Source organism: Balaenoptera acutorostrata, chromosome 3 (assembly GCF_949987535.1).
Source record: "Balaenoptera acutorostrata chromosome 3, mBalAcu1.1, whole genome shotgun sequence".
Lineage (NCBI taxonomy): Eukaryota > Metazoa > Chordata > Mammalia > Artiodactyla > Balaenopteridae > Balaenoptera > Balaenoptera acutorostrata.
In genome coordinates, this window is record NC_080066.1 from 20781007 (window position 1) to 20787006 (window position 6000).

At 49.0% G+C, this 6000-nt stretch overlaps 1 long non-coding RNA gene across 1 annotated transcript in view; it reads left to right on the forward strand.

Annotated features, from left to right (window-relative positions):
• LOC103017115 (uncharacterized) overlaps window positions 1–4649 on the forward strand; it is a 37037-nt gene extending 32388 nt beyond the window's left edge. The window contains exon 4 of the long non-coding RNA XR_449762.2: window positions 4439–4649. This is a non-coding gene — a long non-coding RNA (uncharacterized LOC103017115). The remainder of the gene's footprint in view (window positions 1–4438) is intronic.
• The last annotated feature ends 1351 nt before the right edge of the window (window positions 4650–6000 follow it).

Consider the following 6000-nt stretch of genomic DNA (forward strand, 5'->3'; position numbering starts at 1 on the left):
GGATGGGGTGCGCTGGAGGAGTAATGTGAGGGGTGCAGGGTGAGCTGGGGCTGAAGACAGAAGAATTTTCCTCTCTACCCACCAGGCCTGGCAAAGGAATTTTGGGGTCAAGGACAGAAACGTCAAAGGAAGAGTCTTAGGAAGAGGCTTGTCTTTGTCTCCTCAGGTCACCTTCAGGAATATTCCCATTTTCCTTTAATGCTTTCTGAGAGTTGAATCTGTCTGGGGAGAGTGGAGGGTGCTGAGTTCTGCTCCGAGGTGGGCCTGGGTCTAGAACAGAAACTCTTAGCCCAGGGCCTGAAAAACTCTCAGTAAACGCTGCCCTTTGATATTAACAGCCCAAGGCAGGCTTGAAAACATGGTTCTGGCCTCATTTGCAGCATCAATACTTTGTTTCGCTGATAAACTAACTGGCCCAGATAATCATCCAGGGCAGTGGTTCTCAACTGGGGTGATTTTGTCCCTCCACACCCTTGGGGACATTTGGCAAAATCTGGAGACAATTTTGGTTGGCACAGGGGGTGGGGGGAGGGTATATTGGCATCTCATGGGTAGAAAGAAGCCAGGGATTTTGCTAAACATCCTGCAATGCCCGGACAACCCCACAACAAAGGATTGTCTGGCCCAAATGTCCACAGCGCTGAGCCTGAGAAACCCTGGTATGGAACCTTTCCTCTGATGACCACCCAGGAATAAAAATGCAAGGAGCAATCTTTATAGCACACTATGAGGTCCGCTGACTCTATTATTTAAAAAAAAAAGAAAAGCAAACAATTATATTTATGAGCTTCTTCCTCTCCACTGCCTCAGATGAACTGACATCTAACTAACTTTACTAGTACTGAATCTGCTAAATATGTTTCTTTTATTCTCAGGACTAAAAAACAAATGTGATTTTCCAGTCCAGGTAACCTGGCAGCAGTTAGGCCGTGGCGATGTCCATCTAGAGCTAAGCTACCACTGCCCTCTGCTGGAGAAGTTTGGAACTGCAGCTTCAAGCGCTGAAAACCAGATTCTAATTGAGCAAGGGTCTGGTGCCTGGTGGTCACCCTGGGACTCCCTTTGCTGGCATTCTTGGAACTCCCTTGGCCCCTCCCCTGGTTGGCATCTCAGCCTGGGTTTCCCCTGGAAAGCAGAGCCTGAGCCCCAGGTCTGCATGGAGGTAGTTATTTTGGAAAATGATCCCTGGGAACAGGAGGGAAAGACATCCAAGGGGTTGTTGTGAGATAAGAGAACATGTATATGCTGGTCTCTGTCCCCAGGTCCTGGCGCAGGGCTCCTGAGACCCTTGTCATTTCCTGAGTGATAAGTGCACCAGGAGCATCTTTTGTTCTAATATTTGCTCCTTGACCGTGGTTCCCTACACAGAGCTCCCAAATCCCTTGGAATTTCCTAGGTGAGAGCAGTGCCTTTCTGTTCTGAGGAGGTGACTCTGGGATCCACTTCAGAAGAGTCTGGGTGGGGACCGGGGGGGAGTGGTTATGGGGCAGGTGACACAAGATTGGCCAGGATGGTTGATAAACTATCCACTGAGGATTGTGAAAGCTGGGCCACGAGTACATGGTAATTTATTACCACGTTCTCTCATCTTTTCCCTGTGTTTGAAATTGTTCATAATAAAAAACCCTTTTTTGGAAAAATAGCCATTCCAGGCTAGATTCATGGTGGCAGGGAAGGCGGAGGAGGGTGTATGAAGGGTGAATGACAGGAGCCTCAGACGTCTCCAGCTGCTTTCCTAAAGCATCACCGTGTGCAGACACTGCATTTCAGGGGCGAGATAAACAGTCCGTCAGGGGAACCGGACACCTTCCTCCAACACCTGCCGGTTCCAGGCTTTTCCAAGGCAGACTTGTCATTCGTGGTGAGAACCTGTGGTCTCTGAGAAGTAAGTCCTAGTGATTATTTCACCAACAAGTTCTCCATAATTCATTTTTAAAAGAAACAGAGAATTAAACCTGAAATATGTCTTTAAAAAGAGATGGGGAGGCAGCACGCCAGAAGCTGAGCGGTTCACGCCAGGCTGCCTGGTTGTCTGAGTTCAGTACACAAGCCTCGGGGCGCTTTCAGCCCGGAGGAGTATTTAAGCGGGATTACCTGAGTTCCTCGCTGCTGCAAAGACGGATGCTTTCTAAGTGGAACCTCTTCTCCTCACAGTGACCAGGCATGATGCCGAGTAAAATAATGGTCACAAAGAACATCACCAGGCCCCTAATGAGAAGCTGTTGACAGAAAAATTGCTCTAACTTTCATCAAAAAGCCAGTAAATGTCAAGGAAGGGACTAGAGATGCGGCAGCTCATAAATTCCTTCTCCAGGGGCCACTGGAGGGGAGTTTGGGGACCACGCACTTGCTCAGCCTTTTTCCTGAACGTTGCTAAGGAAACTTCCGGAAAGCTTGGATTGTTTATGGGGCGGCTCACCCTGACAGTCTCGAGGGGATGTCACCAGGAAGGGCACCCCAGCTTCTGGTCAGAACATCCTGCGTTGAGTACCAGGGCTGGCTAGGTCTGTATCTTTTTAGTCATCTAGACCTTGTCTGTGTGATGTCACAGTTTGTAAGGTAACTGGGCGCTGAGATCCCTTCCGGCTTGAAAAGCTAAAGCTTCACGTAGAAGATTCCATCTGCTCACGAATGAACCAGAATTGATTTTTCCTCTTGGTTCCTGTAATACTTATTGCCTACGGTGTTCATTTAGCAACCGGTCAGTTGGCCCCACTGTAACGTGTCTTCCATGGCTAAATCTTGTTTCCACTTTTTTGTGAGGGATGGGGGGTGTTCCCTGAGTGACTAATGTGAATCTATCCCTTGACTTAGTTTGGGTTCCCCAAAGGCGGACCCCGAATCAAGGGCCCGTGTGAAGGCAGTTTATTTGGAAGGTCATCCCAGGAAGCACAGGTGAGGGCGTGGGAACAGGTGAGGCAGGAAGGAGAAAAGCAGATGAAGTGTGCATTAACGAGCAGGTCAGCGCTATGGGTGGTGGGCTCAGCCCTGCCGGTCCCGCCTGAGAAGACACAGCCCCGCACCTGAGAGCTTCGCCCTCCGACGGCCAGGGCCCGGGGCGGTTATCCACACACCCCACCTGCTGTGTTGAGGGGTGTCCCTGGAGGCCTTACCTCCCCACCACTGTGGGGTTTGTGTTGAAGGCTGAGCCCGTTACTGGAGGGCCAGCGCCACCGCAGAGGCGGAGACAAAGTGCTTGGGGGTGGGTCTTAGTCTGCTCGCTGTAACAGAACACCTGGAGGACTGGAGGGCTTAAAAACAAATGTATTTTCTCCTAGTTCTGGAGGCTGGAAGTCCAAGGTCAAGGTGTGGGCAGGTTTGGTTTCTCCCGAGGCCTCTTTCCTTGGCTTGTGGACAGCCTTTCCTCGGCTTGTGGACAGCCTTTCCTCTGTGCATATATATCCCTGGTGTCTCTCCTTCTGCTTATAAGGACACTAATCCTTCTAGATTAGGGCTCCATCCTTATGACCTCATTTAACCTTACTACCTCCTTATAGGCCCTAGTTCCAGATACAGTCCCATTGGGGGACAGGGGTAGTTCAACATATGAACTTTGTGGGAACACAGCTCATTTCATAACGGGGAAAGCTGTTATCTGTGGAAAGTGCCCACCACAGCTGCACGTGATATGGAGGTGGGTCACAGGGACGTGGTAGGGGTGGTCATCAAGTCTCATCTACGTAATCCTCCAACCACTTAGGAGGCAGGTATCACTATCATCCCCCTTCTAACCATGAGGAACCTGAGGCTCGAAGAGGTTAGAGGACTAGCCCCACATCACACAGCAAGTCACAGGGCGTGGGCACAGAGGCAGCCCAACTACCTGACTCCCGTGCATGACAGCTATTTTGTGTTTGAGTTTTAACGTGGTCATGACTTATCTACTAGACTAAGTTCCTGGAGGGTCGGAATTGTCTTAAAAAAAAACCATCGCATAGTGCCGTGCCTCGCACAGCGCTCTGCAGTTTAGACTCAATAAATACATGCAGTGATGTTTTAAAATCCTTTCAACTGTTTCTTTTGGAAATAGACGCAGGGGAAAAAAAATCCATGCAACTGAAATAAAGGAAATTAAATCTGCTTTCACGGGAACTTGGTAACTTGTGTGTGTGGGGTTCACCACTAGACTGGCAGGAGGACAGGTGTGAGGGGTCCCTGGGGTGGGGTGAGGGGCACAGTGAGTGACCCTGTCAAGTGTCCATCCTCCTTTAGGGACCGGGCGGGGTTGCTGATATGGGACTAGGGCCTTGAAGAAACTTCATGCGTGAAAACTGGACAGACTGACTGGGTAACTTAAGGGATAATTATCAAAGGATCAGAATAATAACCATTTTATTGGCATATTAACCATTTCAATAGAGTCTGTCAAGAGCAAATCAATTAGCTGTCTTCTCCCCTTGCCAACCAACCAAATATTTCCTCTCTGTTCTATCACCAGAAGTGTAAGCATTTGGAGGCCAAAACATGCTTCAGCTGTGCTTTAAAGAAAGAAAATGGGCTTTTTGGAACCCTGGATCTGATTTCATCCAAAGTAACTCCTGAATACCGACCTACACAGAGACACCATCAACTTCCATGGAACTACAGAGAAAACATGGATTTAATTCACGTTTTGCTGAGCTATTTAACTTTGCAAAACTGATTTAGAAAATGTGGTCTGAGAATTTTAAGAAATTTCTCATGTCTGTGTCAGAAGCCTGGACGGGGTGAGGGTGTGTGGGGGGGGAACTGCACCCTGGCTGCACTCAGCTGGATCCGGAAAGTCTCATGGGAGATCTACGCCGTGCCGGGCAGTATCCAGGCGCTGAGAAGTAAACAACAGAGGACTGATGTGGCCCTGCAGGAACGCACACTCTTGTTCGGGGGCAGGGAGCATGATACACTAGACTGTGATGAAAAAGAACAATTCAGTGTGCTTCCTGCGCAACAGAAGTGTCTACAAAGTGATGGAATGTCGCCGTCACCTCAAAGCCAGTAAGAGGGGCAGCAGGGTGGCCTGGGGTAGAGTCCGTGCTCAGAACCGGCCCCCCTGGATTTCAGACCTAGCCCTGCCCCCTACCGGCTGTGTGATGACAGGCAAGTCACTTAGTATCTTTGTGTTTTAGTTTCTTTTCTGTAGAATGGGGTTCATAAAGCCTAGTGCATAGAGACTTTATGAGGATTCATGTATTAACATCCAGAAAATGCTTAAACAGTGCCTGGCACAGAGCAATCACTACATCAGTCGAAGCACTGATAAGCTTTAAATCACACTCCACTTTGATCAACACATTTTTCTTCCTGTTTCTAGATTCCTAGAAATTTCTAAACGTGGCCAGTACCATCTCAATACAGAGTTAGGTAAGGTAAATATTGAAAACATACAACAGAAAAGGGAAAGATTTCTTAAATCTGTGAACAAATACTTGCAAATTGGGTCAGAGCTGAGACGTTCCCCAGCAGGAAAGGCAGCCTGGAAGGAAACATTGTTATGAAAATCAGCGAGGACGTCAGAGGAGCATAAACCCCACAACACTGGGCTCACCCGGCCCCCAGCCTTCCCGCCCCCTTTCCTGTGGGACAGCGGCCTCCCCTCCCCCGGGGAGCCAGAGGGCGCCGGCCCTCCCATCCTGCAGGCCCAGGACGGCCTGCCAGCTTCTCGGGGGGCCTCTGGTTGGGACCTGAAAAATACATTCTGGGCTCCAGAACATGAAAGAAAAACCCCTGCAAGACTGAAATTTCTAAGTTTATTAACAGTAACAGGTGAGCTTCAATAAGGCTGATTTGAACTCTGGCCTCTTAACGACTGCCAGGAAAGAATAATCCCTCATTGGTCAAATATTTTAAAACAATTTAAAAGCTTAGTGCAGTGGGTTTTCAGAGGACGGAGAGAGGAAAGGGGGCCCCTAGACAAAATTAGGATGATTGCCGATTTCACTCTGTAGGTGCTTCCCAGCCGGACATTTTAAAAAGGTTCAGGTGTGGCCCCCAGGCTCTGAGGCTCCGTAATGGATTTCTGGT